Source organism: Nycticebus coucang, chromosome 9 (genome assembly GCF_027406575.1).
Source record: "Nycticebus coucang isolate mNycCou1 chromosome 9, mNycCou1.pri, whole genome shotgun sequence".
NCBI lineage: Eukaryota > Metazoa > Chordata > Mammalia > Primates > Lorisidae > Nycticebus > Nycticebus coucang.
Genome location: NC_069788.1, coordinates 78,638,306 through 78,661,487, shown reverse-complemented (window position 1 = coordinate 78,661,487; position 23,182 = coordinate 78,638,306). Strand labels below are relative to the sequence as shown.

General features: G+C 41.3%; 1 long non-coding RNA gene across 3 annotated transcripts; it reads right to left on the bottom strand.

The window, feature by feature from the left end:
* Positions 1-8,159: 8,159 nt before the first annotated feature.
* Positions 8,160-22,403, bottom strand: LOC128594470 (uncharacterized). 3 transcript variants are annotated; one of them, XR_008382564.1, is made up of 3 exons: positions 22,166-22,403; positions 12,102-12,249; positions 8,160-9,175 (listed from the first exon to the last, which is right to left on the bottom strand). It is a non-coding gene; the product is annotated as an uncharacterized LOC128594470 (long non-coding RNA). The 3 variants fall into 3 exon arrangements; XR_008382565.1 differs by having other exon boundaries at positions 12,110-12,249; XR_008382563.1 differs by lacking the exon at positions 12,102-12,249.
* Positions 22,404-23,182: the final 779 nt, after the last annotated feature.

The window sequence follows — 23,182 nt, the reverse complement described above, 5'->3', positions numbered from 1 at the left end:
TATCATCAAAATTACCTATCCACCTGGAAAATAGTACTAATAACAACAACTTCTCATTGTTATCAAGCACTTACTCTATTGCTAGGCACTGTTTAAAACACATTAATTTCTTTATAATAAGAGAGCAGGAGTGTGATGGTCAATAGTTAATAAATGACTCCAAAAACATCAAATCCCTTATTCATGGTGTTTGCCAACTTCTGTAGTATATGCTCCTACTACATCAGTTCTCAAGGGACCAGTGGGCCGTAACTCAACTGGAGTAGGAGGGAAAAGATGCCCACAACTGGGTCTGTTATCACCATTTTACTGAAGAAGAAACAGAGGCACTAAGAAGTTCCAGACCTTCTGAGTCAGAATTTTCTGCAGGTAAAACCTGGACATGAATATTTTGACCCTCCATCAAGGAAAATAACTCTGCTGTGGTCCATCATATCAGTTTAAGGACAGAGAGAACCAGAGCTCACAGTGTGTGTGCTCTTGGATGATTGAGTTGTCCTATGGGGATGGTTTGGACCCCAAGGGGCACTGAAATACTAGACCCAAAGGAACATCAAAACTCCACCTGGATGATAAAGCAAAAATAATATTTTGAAGTCTAACCACTTCTCCCCCTGGCGACCATAGATAGAAAGAGTACTAGGCACCCCCTTAGTGTCCTCTGTTAATTCCCTTGGACAGTCATTCTAAAACTCTATCAGATATTTATTAAAGCAAGCTTTACCATCCTTCTACATTTTTTTCTGATATCATACAGACGAGAACTTCACATTTTTCTGCCTCCACACACTAACAAACAGAAGGAAAATTCTACCTGGAGAAATGTGTGCTGATGCCAAGAAATAAAACTGCATAATAGTGTTTAATGATGCCCAGTATAAACTACCAGACTGCAGGTTATGTAAACTCTGCTAATTCATTAGAGGGAGTGGCAGATCAAGAATTAAGGATGATTGGTTCATGTCTGGGACAAGGAAAAGTCATGATTTTCAAGTCCAACCATGTCAAATGATGATGGTTAAATGGGCGAACCTAATAATAATCTCCAAAGTTTCAGGCTGTGAAAAGGAAAGAGAAGAAGTGGTAAGAAGCACAGAAGCGGGTACTCCCTGCCTGCTCGTGGCAGAAATCTGGGATTCATCCCTGAGCTCAGCCTTTCTCGCTTCTCTTGACCAACTCACAGATTTCCAGAAATGATATTCATAACGAATGAAAGTAAGTGTGTCTGTAACAGGAGTGGGGATCTGTTGACTTGTAATAAAATATTTGAAAGAGTATCCATCAGTTAGGAAAGGAAATAGCTACAGGTAACAGCAAATCCAACTATATTGGACTTAAAAGAAAGATTTCTTTTCCAACATAATAAGAATTTCGGATGTAAGCAGTTGCTAGCTTTGGTGCAGCAGTAATGTCAAGGCTTCCATATCTGAACTTCTTTTAGTCCTTTCTTCATGGTTTCAAGATAATTGCTGCAGTCCCACCCATTGCATTCACATGAAAGGGAAGAAAGAAGGAAAGTCTACACCAGCATCTGCCCCTTTCCCAGGAAAGAAAAGGCGCACTCCCGGAGACCTAGCAGACTTAGACTTATGTCTAATTAGCTTGAACCATGACATGTCTTGTCACTGTGACAAATGTGTCACAGTGGTGTCCAACCTTTTGGTTCCTCTGCGCCACATTGAAAGAAGAGTTGTCTTAAGCCACACATTAAATACACAAACACTAATGAAAGTTGATGAGCACCAGAAATGGTCCATGCATTATTTTCATGACATTGGAAGTTCTCAAATGATCAGCATGCAGCCCACAGGCCATGATTGGACACCACTGTAAAGGAAGCTATGAAAGTAAGTATCTGGATTTCTCCACTTTCCAAATTACTGGAGGTCTGTAGCAGTATGTGGGGATGAGTATAGTGCAGGAAACAAATAGCTCTTGCCATTGATTTCTTGAAAAGTTCAATTTTCATTTTCATCATTGAACACACACCTTCAGGTACAAATAATAAATTGACGGTGAAGACAATTTGAAGACATATAGTTGTAAGGTTGCTTTGCACAGGGACTACAATGAAGTCTTTATTATTCTCCAGACACCAAGATTTTCTTTTTCATTTTCTTCCCCTTGAGGGCTCCTGCTATAAGAACAAAGAAAAAGTGAAACTGGCAACCCTCACTTTGCCTGCTATCTAAAAATGCTGAGCCTTTGGGGTGGAAGAAACTGAAATTAATGAACGGTTAAAAATGAGCTTAGAGGTGCATTCATTCAACTATGTTTATTTCCCCTGTTTGGCCAAGAAAGAACAACCTGAAAACTGAGTCTCTGGAATTCATCATAAGATAAAAGAAAACCTGTTATGAAATCAAACTCAAGCCTGATAATACTGTTTATTTTGCTTAGCCTCCTATTTTGAGGACTCCCTGTTCAAGGAAGCTCAATAGATTGTGCTTCTAGAAGACCAAAGCTTTGCAAATTAATTTTTTGCAATTTATTAAATTTTTTTAGAGTTCACCCTTTCTAAAAATTCAGTGCTTGAAGCAAAAAATACAAATACTCCCCTACCCTTATTAGAATACTCATTTAGGTTTTAGTTGCAGAAAAGCACACTGAATGCTCTCAAGTGTGTACAGCATTTAGCAATACTTAAGGTAATTTTCCAGGATAAAAAAAGAAAAGTCTGTTCAGAAAGTATTAGAGTAAATGGTACAATCTCTTGGAATACAGATGTGTGTGTCACCTTGGAATTAGGGAAGGGTCAAGTTCCTTCTACCTGGGGACTAGTTCATGGAGGAGGAAGAGAGGATGAGGAATATCAAGAAATCATAGATCACGCAGTCTGTGATGATAAAGTAGGGAGATGAATGAAGGTTTATGGGAAGAAGCAGAGGGATGGATGGGAAGGTGAGAAGGATGCTGTCCTCATAAACTCACCAAGTTAAACAAAAAGAGAGGGCAAGTGGGAGAATGTTCAAAGAGGGAAATGATAATTGAATCGTGGAATAACAGAGGTGGGCATGGTCTTACCTGTGTGTGGAATCTTAAAAACAATGAACTCAGATGCAGAGAGTTGACTACTTACCAGGGGCCGGTGGGGGCAGTTTGAGAATGCGGAGACATTGGTCAAAGGGTATGACCTTGCAGTTATGAAGGATGAATAAGTTCTGGGGATCTCTTATACAAGTAATAGAACATTACTACAGGAGGGGATCTTTTAAAATAAATTTATTATAAATTTATTAATTTTTAATTGACACATAACAATTGTGTTTATTAATGAGGTGCAATGTGATTTTTGATCTATGTGCACATGGTAAAAAGACTGAAACAAGCTGATTGACATACCCATCCCCCTCACCAACTTATCCTTATATTTTTTCATGGAGAGACTGTTAAAAAGAAAGATCTTAAATGTTCTTACCACTACAAAGCGGATGAATATGTGAGGTGATGGATATATTAACTGGCTTGATCTAATCCTTTTACAATCTATGCATATATTAAAACATCACATTATACACTATAAATATATATAATTTTATTTGTCAATTATACCTTGATAAAGAAAATACAAATAAATAAATCTGTAGTTTAGACTACCAATTGAGAGAAAATTGATGATTTTAACACATGTTAAAAGAAAAAAGAAAAATAATATCCATGCTTCAAGCTTCTTTTACAATCAATGAAACTGAGATCAGAAAGATTCAGAGACTAAGATTGAAGTAGTGGCTGAGCCAGGAGGAAACCCCAAGCTCTGAGAAGTTGTTTCTTTCTTTCCCAACGGTGGATGGGTGAACACAGGAAACCAACCCAAGAGGAGGCTGAAGGGAGGAAAGTGGGCTGGGCTTCCCACAGCCAGAAATAGCAAAGAATGAGGGCAGTAAAGTCACAGAGGAATTGCATGTGGAGGAGCGGGTCCACTCCCCATCCTCTGTCACTCGGACTGTATGAACATACAATCTTCCAGCCATCGAACCCACAAGTCTGAATTCCTAGTGCACTCTTCCAGCACAAACTAAAAATTTAGGCTGACTGACAATATAGCACCTCGAATGAGAGCGATGGACAGTCAGCTGACCTAAGGTCACTCCCTAGGTCAGCGTGGAGGGAGGCCACGGGGGCTTCATTCAGAAGGACCCACAATCTGGGCTTGGAGAATGGGCAGCAGAAACCAGGAACCATATCTTGCATCTGAAATGGTTCCAATAAGTAACAAATGGGACCCACCCACACATGAGGAGGAGCTGCAGACCCTAACAGAAGGGAGCTGCCCAAGCTCATCCACTGCTGGCATCCCTCTCCCAGGGCCAGGGGCTGGGCTGGTAGAAGGCAGCACACCCCCCAGGAGGCCTCTCCCAGCAAACCAGAACATTCCTGAGGGTTCATAACATAATTTTACGTACTCTTCTGTTCTTTTTCTCTTCTTTGTCTTGACTCAGAGCTGCCACGTCTCTAATACTTTACGCTTAGGGATTTTCTTCAGCAACTGCTGGGTCAATTTCCCTTTTAAGTTATGCACGCCTTTCGTACGGAGGTATGTAAGGAGGCTGCTGCTGAGGTATTCCACTTAAGCGTTAATGGAGTCAACTAATCCACCTACATATTATGTAATTTGTTAAATGCTTAAACCTTACAGACTAATTCGTTTTCTCCCCCGAAACACTGCAAATACCCTGAGTGTAAATAATATGCATGCAAAGGCTATCATTACGCTGTTTAGATGTTTGCAATCTCTATTACTTAATTACCCTAAATGATATTTATAGAGTGTCTACTAATAGGTGAGGCTGGAAAAAAAAAAAGAAACAAGAAAAAGATTGTATTGTCAGCATATCATTTTTCAAAGCCTCCCAGCCTTCTTGAGCCAATTCTCCACTCAATATCTCTGGCTATGGGGTCACAAATCTCTTTCCTCTGAATTAGGAGCTTCCTGGAGATCCTTCTTCATTATGAGAGCTCAGAAAAGCCCAATGAATCAGGAGAGCCGACGGGAATGATGTAGCTAAGAGGCCAAGTCAGCCTTTCCAGAAATCGAGTCTGTGGTTTAAGGCGCCTGGAGGTTTCTAAAGTTGTCTGAGACCACTGAGCCAGGCCCATCACTCCTTTTGACTGTGTCATGTCTGGAAAAGGAACCACCAGTGTGGGAGAGCTGTGGTCCATTCCATAAACTTACAGACAAATAGCTAACACAGATGCCTGCCCCGTCGGTTCTGGTGATCGCTGCTGCTCAGAGTTCTGTGCCTCCTGCACCTTTGTGGGTGACTGGGCTCGGTACTGTGGATGCCGTCAGATGCGACTGGAGGCACAGGATTCTATAATCTCCCTGAACTGATATGCAGGGCGGCTCATTCATGTGGCTGGAAGCGGAAGCTGGCTGGGCTTCGAGCTGGACTAGGCTGTTGACCAGACATCCCACACTGGTGTTCCTCTTGTTGTAAGGAATGCAATGAGTGTGCAGGGAGCAAGGCTTTGGTGGAGGCCAGCTGTGCAGACGGTCTAATTCACTGTCCATTGTTGCCTAACATTTCTGAGATGAGGGGAAGCTGGTTTAGAATCCCAGATCTCAGATCTAGCAACCACAAAAGACAACATGCACCAGCCATCCCTTAAAATATGTTAGGAGGCATGATCTGCATTCTACATTTGTCTTAACATGTATCGAGCCTCACTCCGTGCAATCCTGAAAGCCACTTGGATTTTTTCTTCCCTCCTCTGCCCTTGAAAACCAGAGTCTGGACAGTCATGATGTTATGTTACACTCTGTGTTAGATGAAGTCATCAGAGAAATGCAATTATTTTGGAAGTTAATAAAGGGCTGCTCTGACAAGAAAAGTTCATCCAAAGAACACTAATCTCAATGTCTCAACAACTGCATGATGACTGTAACCTGGCATTAGAATGGGCACTGGAATGGGTCACAACGGGCCTCTCCAAGTGCCTGACCTACAGACCAGTGGAACTGAAGTTTCTCTGGACAGGTATCAGGGGAATGGACCATCAAGGGGAGACATGAACACTAACAACCAGGGCTCTGCACACAGCCGGGCCACCCTCCTGTGCAGAGGGAGAGAAGAAAGAGGTCAAGACGGAGGCTCTGGGCAGGCTGGAGTCTACACAGCAGCTTGAAGGGGAGAGCGGAGGGAGCAGAGGTTTTCCCTCACAGTCCCAAACCCAGACGTTATTTCCTTTGGTTTTCTCTCGGGTCCGGGTAAAAGCACCTGCACCATGTGCCTGAACCTTGGCTCTCTTGCAACATCAGAGAGGACTTGGTGGACTTCAGGGTCTCTCCCATAGACCCCAGGATAGAGACGCAAAAGTGAGCTTTTTTGTGCACCTGAAGCACAAAATACTATTCAATCAATCTAGTAAATAACAGAACTCTGAAATGACATTTTGTTTCCCTTGATAGTATAAAAATATCATTACAAAAATAAGTTACTAATTCTTATGACTTAAGGAAAATATGGCATCGTAATAATATTAACAATCTTTTTTTTTTTTTTTTGGAGTACCCGCTCATGTCCCAGTCCCTCTGTTAGCTTTTCCTTCCCACTTTTTCCAATCTTCACCAAAACACTGCCAAATACAAATCATTCCTCCCCCATTTAAAGGTGGGACAAATATAGTCCAGAAACTTGCTCAAAGTCATATCTTTGGGGAATAGGGCCCAATCTCCCTTATCACCTCCAGGCTGGGAAGGGAGCAACTAGACTTTACAAATAAGGACTTCCCTGCAAGCCGCAGCTGCCGGGTGAGGGTTTGGTGAGGGAGCACGCCCTTCATCTCCTCTCCCAGAACACCCCTCAGAAGGACGCCCTCTGAGTCTCCCAACTCTGAATATTCATGGGAAGAGGGACCTATAATTACTGCCCAAACTGGGACTGCTTTTGAAAGAGAAGGGGGGGTGCTTTTGATAATTTTAATTATTATTATATATTAATATTAATTACAATAATAATAACTTTTAAAATAATTATAGAATAGTTCATGAGATCTATTGTGCAGCATGGTAACTACAGCTAATAACATATTGGACACTTGGAAATTGTTAAAAGAGCAGATTGTAAGTGTTCTCACCACAAAAAAAAAAGTGATACATGGGGTTGTTCATATGTTAATTGGATTAATTCAGCTATTCCACAATGTATAACATCAAAACATCCTACTGCACACCATAAATACATACATTTATTTGTCAAATAAATGAAATCATAATACTAGGACAACAAGCATAATTTGGGATTCTCTGAGCAAACTGGAACAAAGGATATCCTACTTACATTGACCAAGAAACCTAAAACTTTTACCCATTCCAGGAGTATTTATATTTGAAGGTAAGATGAAGAAAAATCTGGAAGAGACAATTTCAAGGTGTATCCTCAGTATCTGCATAGGCTGAATAATGCCTCCCACCAAATATGTCCATGTTCTGACCTCTACAACGTGTGAATGTTCCCTCACATGCAAGAGGAACTTCCAGATGGGATGGAGCTAAGCCTCTGAGCTGGGTGGAGTTAAGCATCATCAGCAGTCTTAGAGGATCTGGATGGGTCCTGATTGCGATCCCAGGGTGCTTCTAAAAGGAGGACAGGAGGTCAGAGAAGAAGGAAAAGCAAGAGTGCAGGTGAGGTCAGAGTGATGTGAGAAGGAACCAGGAGCCAAGGGATGCCGCACTGGACACTGGCAGAGGCAGGGGGACAGGTTCTCCCCAGAGCCCTTAGGGACCAGCCCTGCCCTCATCCCTTAACTTCAGCCCAGTGGAACTAATTTCAGACTGTTGTCCTCCAGATCAATTAGTGAATAAATTTATGCTGTTTTAAACCACTAAATTTGTGGTAACTTCTTATAATAGCGATAAGAAATGAATACAGTATTGTGTCAGAATAATTTTTTTTTTAAATATATATGCTGTTCAGAATGAATCTAGGCAAGAGCCTAGGGCTTGGATGTTTTTTTCTGGAGTTAAATGTTTACTCCTCCAATAAAATGTCCATTTGTATGTGGGTCATAGATACCACAGAATAAAATTAAGCCATACTCCCCCTTATAAATCTATTTGCATCCATGGATTGCATATGAGTAAGAAAGCCTCGGGCACACAAGAGACCAAGATTCTAATAATAATTGAATGAATAATTAATGAATGAAAACCGCAAAAATAACAGCAAACATTTATTGAATTCTATGTGCCATGTACTGTTTTAAGGGCTTAATGTGGAAAAATCATATTATAACCTCTCAGAATTTTTATTCCCACTGTACAGATGAGGAAACTGAGGCAGAGAGAGGTTAAATGTCTTTCTATAATGAACCCACTTCCAGACAATCTCCCCCAACACCCCCCTGACTTACAAATAGTTTGAACACAGAGACCATAGCTAACATTTAATGACTGTTTACCACTGCCAGACACTGTTGAAAATGCTTCAGATCTGTTAACTCATTTAATCCTCAAAATAAGCCCATAAGGTAAGTACCATGATTGTCCCATTTGACAGATGAGAGAGCAGACACACCAAGATGAGGAAATCGGCCCCAGGTCACACAGCTGGGGATTGGCAGTAAGTTTCCCATCCAGGCCAACTGCATGAGGAGCTGAAAATAGGGCTCTGTCAAGGGAAACTCACTGCACCAGCAGCCTGGGATCAGGCACCCAGCAGAGGTGGGGGAGGTAAGGTTCACTTAGACACCAGTTCTGAGAGGTGTGGAGCCCAACCCAACGCACCTGTACCCTGCAAACTTCAGCCACCAGCCTGGGAGGAGCCAAGGAGAAAACAACTGAGTATGGGTAGGCCACATGAAGAGTAACACCCGAGGCCTGGCAGTGGACACAGAGAGCTGCCACTCTCCCCAAAGACCTCTAAGAACTGTGGGGCCTGTGAAAAAGCCACCCAACAAGATAGCAGTGGGGATAGCAGGTACAGAGTGGCTGGCCTGTGCAAAAGCTGGGGCCAGGCCAGCAGTGGAGGCCTGCAGGCTCTGGGCATCTCTGCTGCTCAGATGTGGGTTGGGGGGCAGGGTTTGGGAGCCAGGGCAGCCAGCGCTGCTGCCAATCAGCCAGAATTCCTCTCTCCAGAATTCTCTGGCGTCTTGGATGGCTCTACTAGGAGAGTTGAGTTCTCACCAAGGAACCTCAGGGCAGCCAGTTTTCTCTTCCAGGCCTTGGAGTCCTCATCTGTCAAATGAAGAAGTCAGATAAGACCACCTCTGAACTCCTAACTGTAACATATATGGTCTGAAATCTTAAAAAAAGAAAAAAGGAAAAGGCAGTGGAAGGAGAGGAAGGTGAGGACCAGACAGGAAGAAGGGAAAAGAAAGAGAGAAACATCTCCCCATATCCTGGGCAGCTGCTTCCTTCCAGCTAAGATGTGTGTCTATCCATCTGTTCGTAAAGAGAAGTACCTCACGGTATTAGCGAAGCTTGTTCTTACTGCATCTGTGGCTTTCACTATGAGTGACCTCAATCTATTTTGAAGTAGGCAGGGTATAATAACAAATAAATAATAAATAAAACCAAGGAAGATTCCAAACACCTCATCTTCCTGTGTTCAGTGAGAGGCATCAAGAGCCTGAGATTCAAGGAAACATCAGCCAGAGGGACAGATTCTCACACAGGGACAAGAATTACAGCCTCAGACAGCATCACACATGTCAGGGTAAGAGAGACAGGTCTGTATCCATGGTCTAATCTACATGGATCACGCCATCAGCAGTGACAGGGTCTTCATGGGGCCAGAAGCCTCTGGCTCTAAGGGGAATGGCAGACAGCTCGGAGTCCTTTCTAGGCGCAGGTGCATTGTCCAGGCCCCTCACACTCCTCTCTCTGCCTGAAAATTCACTGCTCACTTGGTACTTGTGCCAGAGGTTTAGGTATAAGAAAGGAGCAAATCATTGCCTGAAGATAAGGGGCACTATTTTGGAATCTTATACATCCTCCCCAGTGAGCAATGGTGCACTCCGGGTGTGCACTGAAGAGACCAGGGGACATTTAAGTGGGTGGGGGCTTCTGTCCAGGGCCTTCCAACTGCAGCATCCTCGGTGCCATTTGGTTTCACCTGCTAGTCCCATGTGTACACTAAAGAAAGAGGGGGAAATGCATGCATCACCTGCTTTATTTATTTTCTTCTGCATGTATGACCCCACTCCAATCTTCTCTACTTTCTAAGGGAAGGCATCAAACAGCTGAGTGAAGCCTGATCCCAACCATAGAACAGAAATTCCCCGGAAGCAAAGAGCTTCTACCGGCCAAGTAATTGATCATACTTTGACATTTCCTTCCGCCTCTACCCACACATATTTGAACTTCACTGTAAAAAAAAAAAAATAGCCTATATGAATGTCAAAGCTCTAAATGAAAATTAAGGTCCTCAGTATGAACAGGAGCCATTCTGAGATGGGGGGGGGTGGGCCTAGAAAGTTTGTGACGCTGTTGCTTAATAAGACATACATCTTTTATGTGTATTTTGGAATTTTTATATTTGATAAGGCACATACTTTGATGATAGGAAAAACCTGAAATACTCTTTGGAAATATATTATTTTGTATATTTTTACATATATATTATTTCATAGATATCCCATATGTATATCTCTCATGTAGTCCATAGATAATGACAAAAAAGCTGGCATATCAAACTTCTCTTGATATGGCTAATTAGATTTATTTTCTTTTTAAAGTTTACAAAATAATTTTGGGTTTTTCCATCATATGACTTCTTACCTGAGCCTCTTCTAATTCACAGGAAGAGAAACTGGTCTACCTGAAGTTAACCCCAGCACTATTCCTCTAAGTTAGGGGATCTTAAGCATCACAATGGGCTCCTGGGGGATCAGAAACTCCTTAAAATAGGATGCTAAGCTTTGTGTATACATGCATTTTGGGGGAAGGCTATCTTTATCTTTCATCAGATTCTCAAAGGAATCCATGAAAACTTTCTAATCCTTTGAAAGTGGAGGAACATTCAAGACCTTTATATGAGCTGTTTTGGTATTATTAATATCTCAATAAAATGGTTACATGATCCTAACCTACACTATTTGATATGATTTAGTAAAACATCTGTATTATAGAACTGTTTTAAGAAATTCAATTTTAATGTATTCAAGAAATTCAAGTGGAACTAAACTTTGATACTGTCATGTGCCACATAGCAATTCAGTCAATGACAGATCCCATTTGCAATGGTGGTCCCATAAGATCGTAATACCATATTGCAACTGTGCCTTGTCTCTGTTCGATATGTTTACATACATGAATACTTATCATGATGTGACAGTTGCCTACAGTATTCAGTACAGATGATAGGAAAAGTAATTGCTACCCTCTGACCCAGAGTTGGCTGTAGGCTTATATAAGTACACTGATATTCACACTGTGACAAAACTGACTAACGATAGTTTTCTCAGAATGTATCCCTGTTGTTAAGCGATTCATGACTGTATTTATGTCTAACATTGATGTCTCTTTAGGAAATGTGTTAAATAAAATCTTATTCTTTTGAAAGCAAATGGATATTTGTCAAGCTTAATGAGACTTTAGAGCAATTGATTCTTTTTAAAAGTTTTAAGCAAATCCCTATAATTTTCTTTAACTGTTAATTTACTTAGCAAATCCTTTCCTTTGCTGGTAGTACAAGGTAAATCACTTCAACTTCTGTCTAAATTACTACATACGCCAACTACAAGGCTTCAATTGGCTTACGTTGCACAAAAGCTGATAGTTAACAAGATGTCTATGTACCCTCCTAGATAATGGCTTGTGTTGGCAACTAGTTAACATCAACACTAGATAATCTCATAATTAAAAACAAAAAGGAAAAGACAAGGGAAAAATGCATTTTAAAGATTAGACAAATGATAGTGTTAGCCAAGCAGTTAGACACTGCTACCCCAACACATTCAGGTTGTGAGCTAATGAATACTAATATTAGCCTAGTAATTTTGATCTAAGTCACAACCTATCTTTTAAGCCATAGATATTGGAATACGTTTCAGTGCTTGCCTCCCTTCTTTTCCCCCTTAAAGTTTCTAGTGTAACACCCTCTTTGAGTCCTCCTCACCCTCACCCCTCAGAGTTAAGCACCTCTCAAAGTGGTACTTACAGTGTTACCTGTCAATACACTTTCAAAATCATTTTGTGTTCATCTTCTATTTGTTTCCCATTTTGACTGCAAACCCGATCTCTTCAGGATTCACGTCTTCATATATATAGTTTCTGGTACACACTAGGTTCCAAATAAATGTTGTTGGCTAAATGACAGAAGAAGGGCCCTTTATAAAACCACAAGCAAACATAACAATATAGGAGACAAAACACACCTTTGAATCACAGTTCATCTTTCTCTGGAAAGTTCCAATTCAAGGAAAGAATTCTCTGCAATCTAATCTGAGGCGGTGCTTTCCATGAAAACCACAGAGAGATAGTGTAACTCAGCCAAGATGTGAAGGCCCCGTTTAAGAGCTCGCTAGAGATCAGTGGCATCACTCACTGGCTTTCAGTGTGGCAGCGTGCTCGGGAGAAGCGAATCTGCAGCCACAAGCCTGCATTGCACAAGCCTGCGAGTTCCTGCTGCCTATATCAACAGGAGGCTTTGCCCAGCAGATGGTCTGGTATACTTTTCATCTTCCTCGACAATTAAAGCTCCAGTGTGGCATGTTTGTGTTTCAGGTGAAAGGTTTAAGGTAGGGAGAGTCACCCTTGTTGCATCATAAACACTAATTAGCTGGCACTATTTCCAAATAGCCTTTGATTAAAACCTTCAGACAGTGACAGTAGAGAACAACAAGGCCCAAGTCTTCATCAAACAAAACAAACACCACCCACAGCAGTCATCTCTTGGAGCTCTTATCCAGAAAAGTAGACCCACTAAAGACCTATCACTCAAGGTCATCTGGAAGCCACCTGGGCAAGTATGCCAGACTTGGGGCAAACCAGGACACCCTGGAGAACTTAAAATGTCAAGAGGTTCAGAAGCAACCCTCAAAGAGCCTAGCCAGAGCTCTTATTATCCCCAGTAGATAGTATAGACAATAAAAAAACTTGGACCCTTGTGCAAGACCAAATCTCAAATATCTCCTCCAGGGTTTTATCCGGCAGCTGTAGCATCCCAACTAGAACCTTCTATCTGCACACCTCATCTTTTCTCTCAAATCTTAAAGGCTCCGGCTGATATCCATAAATTACACTCTGAAGTGAAGGAAACTTAGTCATGCTACTGCTTAGATTAGAACACCAGAGCTGGGCAACATGGAAAGGGCGTGTGCCTGGGTAGATGAAGACTTGGGGCATCTTCCCAGTGAGTGGGGATACTCTGGCTTTTGCTGCAAACTTTTCTAAAGCCCTGGGCTTCACCCTAGTATCCCCAAATCTCTGTGGCAGGCACCATGCTGGGCACAAGGGATTAAAAAAATGAGTAGGATGCACCCCCACTTTCAAGATGCTTGAGTCCAGTAGGGTCTTGTTGCAGTGTTACAAGAGCAATCTTGTTCTACTTTCAAGTGGAGGCATGTGATTAAAGACAACAGAAGCTGCCTCCCTAACTCTCTTGGAGGGGAGCTCAGCTATAGGAAACCTGTCTTCAGGCTCCCATTCATAGTCCCCCCAAATTCCCCAGTCCAAGGGCAACTCTGCCCGCTTCCATCCTTTATCCTTTCTTCAGAGCTCATAGTTCCCTACAAATTCATCTCCCTCCTGCCTCTGCCCCACCCATATCAGGAATCCACACTCTATTTTTCCTGGGTTTGCTTCCAACTCAAATCTTCCCATCCCAGGTGGCGAGATGATTTCTGCACACTCAGTCAGTCACAGGCAGCTTCATTAAACTGGTAAATTTCTGGTAGCAATTTTTCTTCCCCAGTTTTGCCCTATTCTGGTCGGTAAAACAGTATGAATCTATTTACATTTTCCCCAAATCACATTAACCAAAGATTCAAGAGCCATTCCACTCCCAAACATGTTAGATCATATTAAGTCCGGGTCTTAGATGATGTTGCCAGTAATTCAAGTAACACAAGATTTGACTAAGTGAGATCAAATACATTACAATGAAACAGTGAATGGGGAATCAAAAGGTGAGAAAGCATTCCCCCCAAAGAGTACCTCACTAGCTATGTTAAAGTATATTCAACCTAAACTCACAATACTTATTCAAGACTCAAATAATTGCCCTGACATTGAAAGGCACAGCAAACTTAACACAGGTAGGTAATAAAGTCTTTTTACTTGGGTGGAGGCTTTTTGATAATTGTTTTTGGTTGTTGTTCTTGTTTGTTGACTATTCGTTGGTGAATGGGAAGTAATTTCGCAACAATCTGTGGTTGGACTTCATTAATGTGAAATTTAGTCACAGGATCCTTGCTTCTTGTCCACAAATTGCTTCCCTCTAAGACAGTGGTTCTCAATGGAAAGTGATGCCCCTCCACAGGGGACACTGGGTGATGACTGGAGACATTTTTGGTTGTCACTTCTGGGGATGAGAGGGAATGCTACAGGCATCTGGTGGGCGGAGGCCAGAAAGGCTGATAAACATCCTGCAACATCCCAGACAGTCTGCCAAAATGAAGAATTATCCAACCCAAACTGTTAACAGTGCCACAGTGGAGCCACCTGCTCTAAAGGAATCCACCGGACGTGTGCATGCGCAGCCATCACTCATGCTTCACTTAGCTTGCCCTATGACAGTTCTTCCAAGTCGCAAGTCATGCAGGTGAATTCAGTAAGCGTTCCTTCAGGAATTATGTTTGAGAAGACCATCCTAGCATTTAATGCCATGGCTAGCATTCAATCTTGTCTTCCATAGGGACATGTCTTTGCATGGTGACAAAGATGCCAGAGTTGCCTGACAGATTTCCATATACCTCATTATCATTATAAGCCCTTGAAGCTGTCAGAAAGGAACCTAAATCACGGTTACATAATTATTTGTTTAGTTTATTTGCTCAATTCAGATAAATAGGTAGAATTGTTCCATTTTGCAATATGCTTCATTCCATATTGCCTGCATTGGCAATGCTAACCACACTGGACATACTATGATGTAAACTGATCCTTTCTGGAGAGCACCTGTGATACCTGAGAACCTTTTGATGAGAGTGTCCCTAGACATAGGTCATCATGATTATAGCTGAGACTTTGCTTTCCTGGCCAAAGTGGACTGGATCAACAATTGGCATCTGGTCCAGAAAGGAATCTGGGAGAAGAGCTCAGCTCAACATGAGATCTTAATACAGATGATATATTGGCAGGAACTATCACGTGCATTTGGTTGGACTGTTTTGTATAACATGTAGAAAAGGATGCAGACAGTTGAGGAGCACAGAGGGTGCATTGGTGCATAGGACATCAGCAAGCAGAAATCACAATGTGGAAAGAAGACCAATCTGTTTTATATGTTTATGAACCCATTGTATCTACAGAAATCATTTGATCCCTAGAGTTTTATATCCCATATATCATCCTACTTCCCTGATGTGGTGCAGGGCCACTGTAGAGATTGCTTCCTGCACTTTTTTTTTCTTACATGTATAATTTCAAAATAAAATGGCAGCAACTTGAGTACTCTCTGAAAAGTCTCTTAAACTCCCACCAAAAAGTCCACAAGACCTTGTCAAAGTGGAGAGGAGGTAGAGACCCTGATCCAGAGAGATTTTAAAATAAATAGAGGACCAGAGAAGTTGAAGGCCTAAGGTGTTTACCTGCCCCGGAACATCTTTACTTTCCTTCTAATTCATGACTTGGATTAAAAATGGGACAAAATCTCTTAGTGGGACTAGAAGCAAGAAAGATTTTTTTTCTGATGGCTTATTCCCTCCCCTTCTCCAACCACTTTTGCATCTTCTTGCCAGATCAAAACAAGAATTTCTATACCTTCTCCTGCATAATATAAACAAGACCTACTATCTGATGAGCCCTGTCCTAGCTGAAACCTGGAGCAGACCACAACTCTGTGCCCAGCCCAACCTGAATGAGTCAGTATAACTCAATCCACCCTATAATCAAAGCATGATTTATCCTGGAGGCTTGAACCCACAGCAAAACATCAGATAACAACTAGCCTATTAATAAGAGATGAAGGGGTTATTTTTAGATTAGGTTAAACCAGAAAAAATGTCGACTCAATTTTGGCTTACTAAGATAACCAAAATATGTACATTAACGGCTCACCTATTTATGTGCTTAGCAGTGCTCAAATTAACAGGCACATATCTACTTTCATAACTCTTTGTGGTTTTCTGAAATGGACACAGGTGATCTAGGTAGGTAAGAGTTGCCTTTGTGAGGAAATGCATTTCTCTTTGCTCTTAGAAAACATCTTGAAATTGCTGTAAAAAAAAAAAAATCCCAATGCTGTAAAGACTCAGGCTTTTAGGATATTACGAATTCAGTACATGCTGCATTCTGACTAGTTTCACACTGAGTTAGCATCTGCTCATTTCTCTTTCCAGTTTTCTTTGATGTGTGGAGAAATGGTAAATACAGGCATGACACAGTGTAAGAACGATTTCTGTTGCTGGTTGCTAGAGTAAAACTTTTAATTAAAAATTCTTTTCTGAATTCCCACATGGAGCTAACTTAAAAGAATGAGGATGAATAATGAGACTATTTTATCAGAAAGAAAAAAATCTCCTTCTATTTTCCTTATTTGGAACAACTCTGACACGTATATAGATGAATAGGTGCCCACTTTACAGATAGGATATTTGAAACCAGAAGGCCCATCATCACAAAGCAATGTTCTATTGATTCTGAAATGATAACTCTATTTTTCTAATTTTATTTTCAGTACTATCACCTCATATTTCATTATCCAAGGAGGTAAAATGAGCTTAAAGAAAAGAAATGGAGCCTCTAACTCAAACTTATTGATATAGAATTTCCATGTATGGCTCTGATAGGGTAATTTATATCATTCCAGTCTTCCTGCTGGGAATAAATATAAATTATGGACAAACTACAAACAAGTTGTTGAAAGACAACAGATAACAAAGTCAGCCAGTACTTGAGAAGCAAAGATCCCAGAGCAGAAAAAGAAAGGAAAAAGAAAAAACCACACAGATGAATCCAACATTCTTCTTTGCTTTTCTTCTGAAGTATTTGCTATAAAAAACATGCCCACACAACCAGAAGGCAGGGACTCAGATATTTCAGAAGATATCATAGCCAGGTAACAGAGACAAACTTGAAATCTAAGACACTCAGGCATCAGAACTGGAGAAGCAAAGAATTTGGAAAAAAGATAACCACAAGAAAGTGAATACACAAATTGAATAAACATGAGACATAGTGATGAGGTCTAATGTACATGTGATTGGAGTCCTAGAAAAAGGAAAGGGGGCAGATAAAGGGGAAAAAGCAATATTTAAAAAGGCACTGGCCAATAATTTTCCCAAAGTGCTAAAAACATTAATCCACAGATTTAAGAAGCTCTGCAAGAGTGACGTAAGATAAATACTAAAGGGGAGAGACCACATTTAGATACATCAGAATTACATCATGCTTGGAAATTTCATAGGCTCAACATTGAAAATTGAAACCAAAAAGAAATCTTAAAAGCAGGCAAGGGTGAGTGCTGGAGGTAACAAGGAGGGAGATACATCACATTCAAATAAGCAACAATTATAATTGATGGCTGACTTTTCGAAAGAAACAATGGAACCTAGAAGATGACGGAATGACTTAAAATGCTGAAAGAAAATAATGGCTGAATTCTAAATCTAGAAAAATATCTTGTAAAGTGAAAATCAGATAAGGTACTTTAATGAATTTTATTGAAATAAAGCTTTGTCTAAAGTTGTGAATTTATGTCAAAAGCACATTGTTTGTGTAATACATTTTCTGCTAATGAATATGCCCTTTCCCACAGATTAAAGATCTGCAACAAAATAGATAAGAAACAATACATTATATTTAAGAGCAATCAACTGATGAATCTTATGTTTTTTCTTACTCCAATTCACAACTTTCAGCTAACTTTTACCTTTGTCTTTAAATATATATATAGTGTTGTGCCTAAGAAACAATGTCTCAACATAAATAAATTTCCTGGCTAATTTAAAACCATAAGAAAAATTAATTTAAATAATTGACCTGGTGCCACACAGCAGCTGAGGAAGAGAAGAAATACCTGGGCCACCTTCTCTGCATCATACGACAAATATTCCTGCACTGGACAAAAAATGCTTATGGGTGAGGCATGGAGCTAACTAAAAGCATAAATAACTTTTTAGAAGTGTATTGACTGAATAGAAGTATATTGAGGCTATATCTGAAAACAGGATAAGCACCTTTCTTTAAAAAAGTTCATGTAGTAGAAGTGATGCTTGTGGCTCAGTGAGTAGGGTGCCAGCCCCATATACCAAGGGTGGTGGGTTCGAGCCCGGCTCCAGCCAAACTGCAACAAAAAAGTAGCCAGCACCTGTAGTCCCAGCTATGACACCACGGCACTCTACCAAAGGTGATAAAGTGAGACTCTTTCTCAAAATAAATAAATAAATAAAATGTTCATGTAGTATAAAGAAAAGATCTTGGGCTTTGGCATCGGGTGGATCTTTCAGACTACTCTTCCAATCCATCCCCTTCCAGCTGTCTGACCTTATACAAAATACTTAACCTCTTCGACTCTTCCTTTGATCTCATCTCTGTTTTATAAATGAGAATACTGGTACCTACCTCAAAGACTTGTGAAGATTAAATGAGATAATGAATACAAAGAACCTGGCACCGTAAATGACTCGTAGTTGGCACTAAAAACAGTAGGTGTTATTTTTATTATAAAGGCAGATCAGGTAGGAGGGAAATAATAATAAATAAGTCCCTTGTCACTCTGAGAATGATGAGGAATATGGCTGAGTACTAACAAAAGCAACATGCTATTTATACATGCTGATTTCCCTATCCTGCAAGCTGTGAAATTTGGTTGCCTTAGAGATAGGGTAGTTATTAGCCATCAGTAAAAATAAATACACTGCTGAGAATTTATAGGGAAATGCATTTAATTAAGTGCCATCTGAGCTACCCACATAGTGAACAAAGATTCTGGCAACAGAGGGGTTATTGTTGCCAAGTTCCTGCCAAATGTTATTTTCCTATGTTAGTGTGTTGTTTTTGTTGTTGTTATTTTTTTCTGGCCAAGGCCTGAACAAAGATTCCAGATGGCAACATGGAAGAAGAAAGCCCCAGAACCACAGACCAAAAGTCTCCCAAAATTCAAAGAAGATTGGAAATGCCCTCAAAAAATATTTCCCCTGGATGGAGGAAGGAGATGGATACCAGAGGCAAATGTAAACTGGGACGTAATAGTGATTAAACATTAAACTTCAGGGTAAATTTTTTGAGGATGTTAATTAAGGTTGCTTAACCGTTAACTCCCTCCCCCTAAAACACAGAATGCCAGTGCAGGGCCTGGGCAAAGTACAAGGTTCTCATCAAGTGCAGGTTAAACCAAATTGAACTGACCTAGAGAAGGTGAGTACACAGAAGCAGCATAAACAACAAAAACAAGTTCACTGAGCACTTTGTATACTTCAGTTTCTGTGCTAAGTACTTCGTGTGTATTACCAAATCTAATCCTTCCAATAACCCAGTTACAACTTTATTTCAGCCTCAATTTTTAGACACAAAAACCCAGTCTGAGAGGTTCAAATGTTTATCTGTTACCACTGAGTTAGTCAGCTACGGAGCTGGCTCAACACCACGTCTGTCTGAATTCAAAGGTCATATTCTACCACTGTACTGAGAAATTGAAGCAAAGTTCTAAAAACTTTACCTCCCCCATAAATAGGTTGCTTTTCAAAAATCAGTGTATAAGATTGTGATTGGTCAACAGAGGAATTCTGGCCAATATGAAAATATAGATCAGAAAACTCAGGAAGATACCTAATGTGTTGGGAAATCACAGGACATTCTGTGTAACAAAGTGGGATTTCACGGGGTTAAAAATAAAAGCATTCTAAAAAGTCAGGGAGGACACAGTGTGTAGGTGAGAATCCTTACTGCCACGCGAGAGGCAGAGCTTGCGTGTATGAGGTTTAGAACCCCATGCTTCTTTACGCAGGGGGCAGCTTGTACACCCTTCTTCCTTCACCTTAGCTAGCAGAAAAATATAGATGCATAGGTTGCAAATATAAATGTGAAAAAGTTCAATTAATTGCTAAACTTTTTTCTCCATATCTGAAATAATGACCAAAAGGACAATGCTAAAGGTCATGTTTTTATGACTCTTTAGAAATAGAAAATCATGGCATATAGAGATGGAAAGCACCCAGTTATTAGCTGCAAGTGCAGTTTTGTACCATAGGAGTGACCTCCCTCCACCCCAGGTCTCCACCATTATTTAGTACTGTCCCCTATCAGCTGAAGCCCCCTATATCACTATGGAGCTGCCAATATCTCTATGGAGCTACCAACCCATACATCTAATTAAGCTACAGATAATTTCAGTGACATTTCACAAATGGTTCAAATTCAATATATGCAAAACTGAGTTCATCACCTTTAGTCCAAATATGCTTTTTCTTTGATGTTGCTTATTCCAGTGAATATCCCAGATGTTCTCATAGCCATTTTCCATAGACACCCAAGGGTCATCTTCCGCTTCTCCCTCTCTTCTCCCCTCTGCAACCAAGGTCTGCCAGTTCCATGCTCACATATTTCTTGTGTCATTTCTCTCCCTCCCTCCTCCTGCAGCAGTACCTCCTGGTACTCCTGGTTCACTGTTATTTCTCATCAGAATAAAAAGTCTCCCAGTTATTCTCTCTCCATTCTTGTTCCAACATAATCCTTTCTCCACACTGCATCCAGAGTGAACTTCATAAAATATAACCTGGTTCTATCACCTATTATTGACCAAAAGCTCCCCTTACTTCTCCACACACTTCTATATAAAGTCTTGGGACATTAGGGACGTGACATGCAAGACCCTCCATGATCTGTCACCTTCCTACCTCCCAAATTTTTTGACACTTGTTCTTCCTATTTTATCCTTCTACAGTCTAGTCAGAGCAAGCTCCATACTTCATCCCCTCAAGGTATCCTCATTCTTTTATTCTACGAGTTTTGTAAAGGTTGTCTTCAAAAAAATTACTTGCATATCTTTCACCCTGTTTGTCTGCTAAGGTGCTCCTATCTCAAGTAAGATCTTTTCTAGGAAATTTGAACTTGACACCCCTCTCCTGTCCTCTCATGGTACCCTGTGCTTACCTCTGTCGCAGTATTTACCATATCATGTTATGATCATCTTTTCAAGGAGGCATAAAAGTTCCTTAAGGACAGGGATATATTATATTGATCTTTGTATTTTCTATCATCTAGTTTAATCTATAAAATAATAGGTGGTCAATAAAAGTTAGCAGAATAAATTAATTTAGAAAAAAGAAAGGAAAGCAAAGAGGAAAACCCTATGTTCAGGAGAGTTTAGTTATACACACATTTTAGCAATCCTGAGACAAAGATGATCTATTACCTTTTTGGCATTCATGACTATAACAGGGAACTAAGAGAAATAAAGGGAAGCCTAATCTCAAGGATTTAAATAAAATAAAGATAATAATTGAAATGTTTAATTGCCCAAAGGGACAAATGGATTATTCATCAGCTGAAGCTCAAACTAATTCATGAGTATCCCAGATCTAACAGTGTCTGGCATAAAGCCTTGCGGAGAAATGGACAAATTCTGCCTTGGGCTCTGGGAATGCCCTTGGCAAAACCATAGAGTGATACCAGCCTGCTCTAACCTTCCTCTATGTACAACAATTTCAGCCATGGAAGAAATAGTGATAAAAATAATTACCATGAAAGTTAGATAATGCATGGATGATTGGATGTGTGGCTAAGAAGGGTGAGAAAGAAAGGGACGACAGACAGACAAATTGACTATTGGTGAAAAGAAATACAGAGGGGAGAGATTAAAGATGGCGGCTGAGTAACAGCTTCCCTGCAACTGGGAACAGCGAGTCTGGGGAGACAAAACTCCAGGCATCTCTGGCCAGTGGGATCTGCCTATAATCATCCCTTTGAAGATGCAGGGAACCAGCAAGGGACTTCTGGACCCCAAGAGGAGGACAAAAACAGTGGAAAACTGGCAAGTGGTTGCGTGTGTTCCATCAACCTAATCACGTCGGCAACCGTAAGTACAAGCAGCAGTGAGACTGCAAACCAGAAAGGCCTTACCTGTGAACTGTTTCGGTGTTCTTGGACTTGGCACTCAGTTGAACTGCCTTGGGGAGAGCTTGAGCAGGAGTGTGGAGAACTTTGGGCATTGTCTGGGGCCCCAGACTGAGCCACTGAGCTGGCGCAGGAAGCCATTGTGAAAGAACTGCCCCGGCAAGCTCCGCCCTCAGGGTCTCAGAGCAAGGATTGGGCGGGTCAAAGTAACCTACTGACTGAGCAGCCTAAAGGCAGGGACTGAGCTGCCTTACAGCCTTAATCTTTAGAGGCAGAGTGAGACGGTTTTGGCACACTGGAGCCTTGGGCTGTTGCCCTAGGTAGAGTGCCGTGATGTCACAGCTCATAGCAACCTCAAACTCCTGGGCTTGGTGCTGCCCAGATCTCCATAAGAGCTGTGCAGTGACCCCCAACCAGTGACCTGCACCCACCGGGCCTCCACATTCCCTGACCAGGAACTGCGGGAGCCACGCAACCCTGCATCCTCCCTCCTGTGTCCTCCTAGCTTCCACACTAGCCCGTTCATCTGGAAAGGAACTCTGGTAGCTGCGTGCCCTTTGGAGCCCTCCCTGCCTCTGTGCAGAGCTCTTCTCCTGGCCAGAGACTGCTGGAGCCTGGGGCTCTCTGTGCCAAAGTCACTGGGTGCCTGGCACTCCGAGAACCGTGCGCACCACCCCTAGCCCTGTTGCTGGATCCGGGTGTGTCACAAACTGGAGCTGCTTCCACAACCAGAACTCCCTAGCTAGAGAAGCCCCAGAGGAACTACACAGGGTCACTCCCTACAAAGATCCAGCAACAATACAGTGATCCTGCTGGGGTCTAATCTTGGAGAGACACCTCCCCAACTCTGAGGACAGCCAGAGGCAACGGTGAAAAACAATCATGAGGTGAAATAAACAAAAAAATGCTGGCAATATGAATAATCAAAGTAGATCAACTCCCCCAAGGATCAATGGGGTAGAAACAGTACAAGACCCCATGCACAAACAAATAGCTGAGATGTCAGAAATTGAATTCAGGATC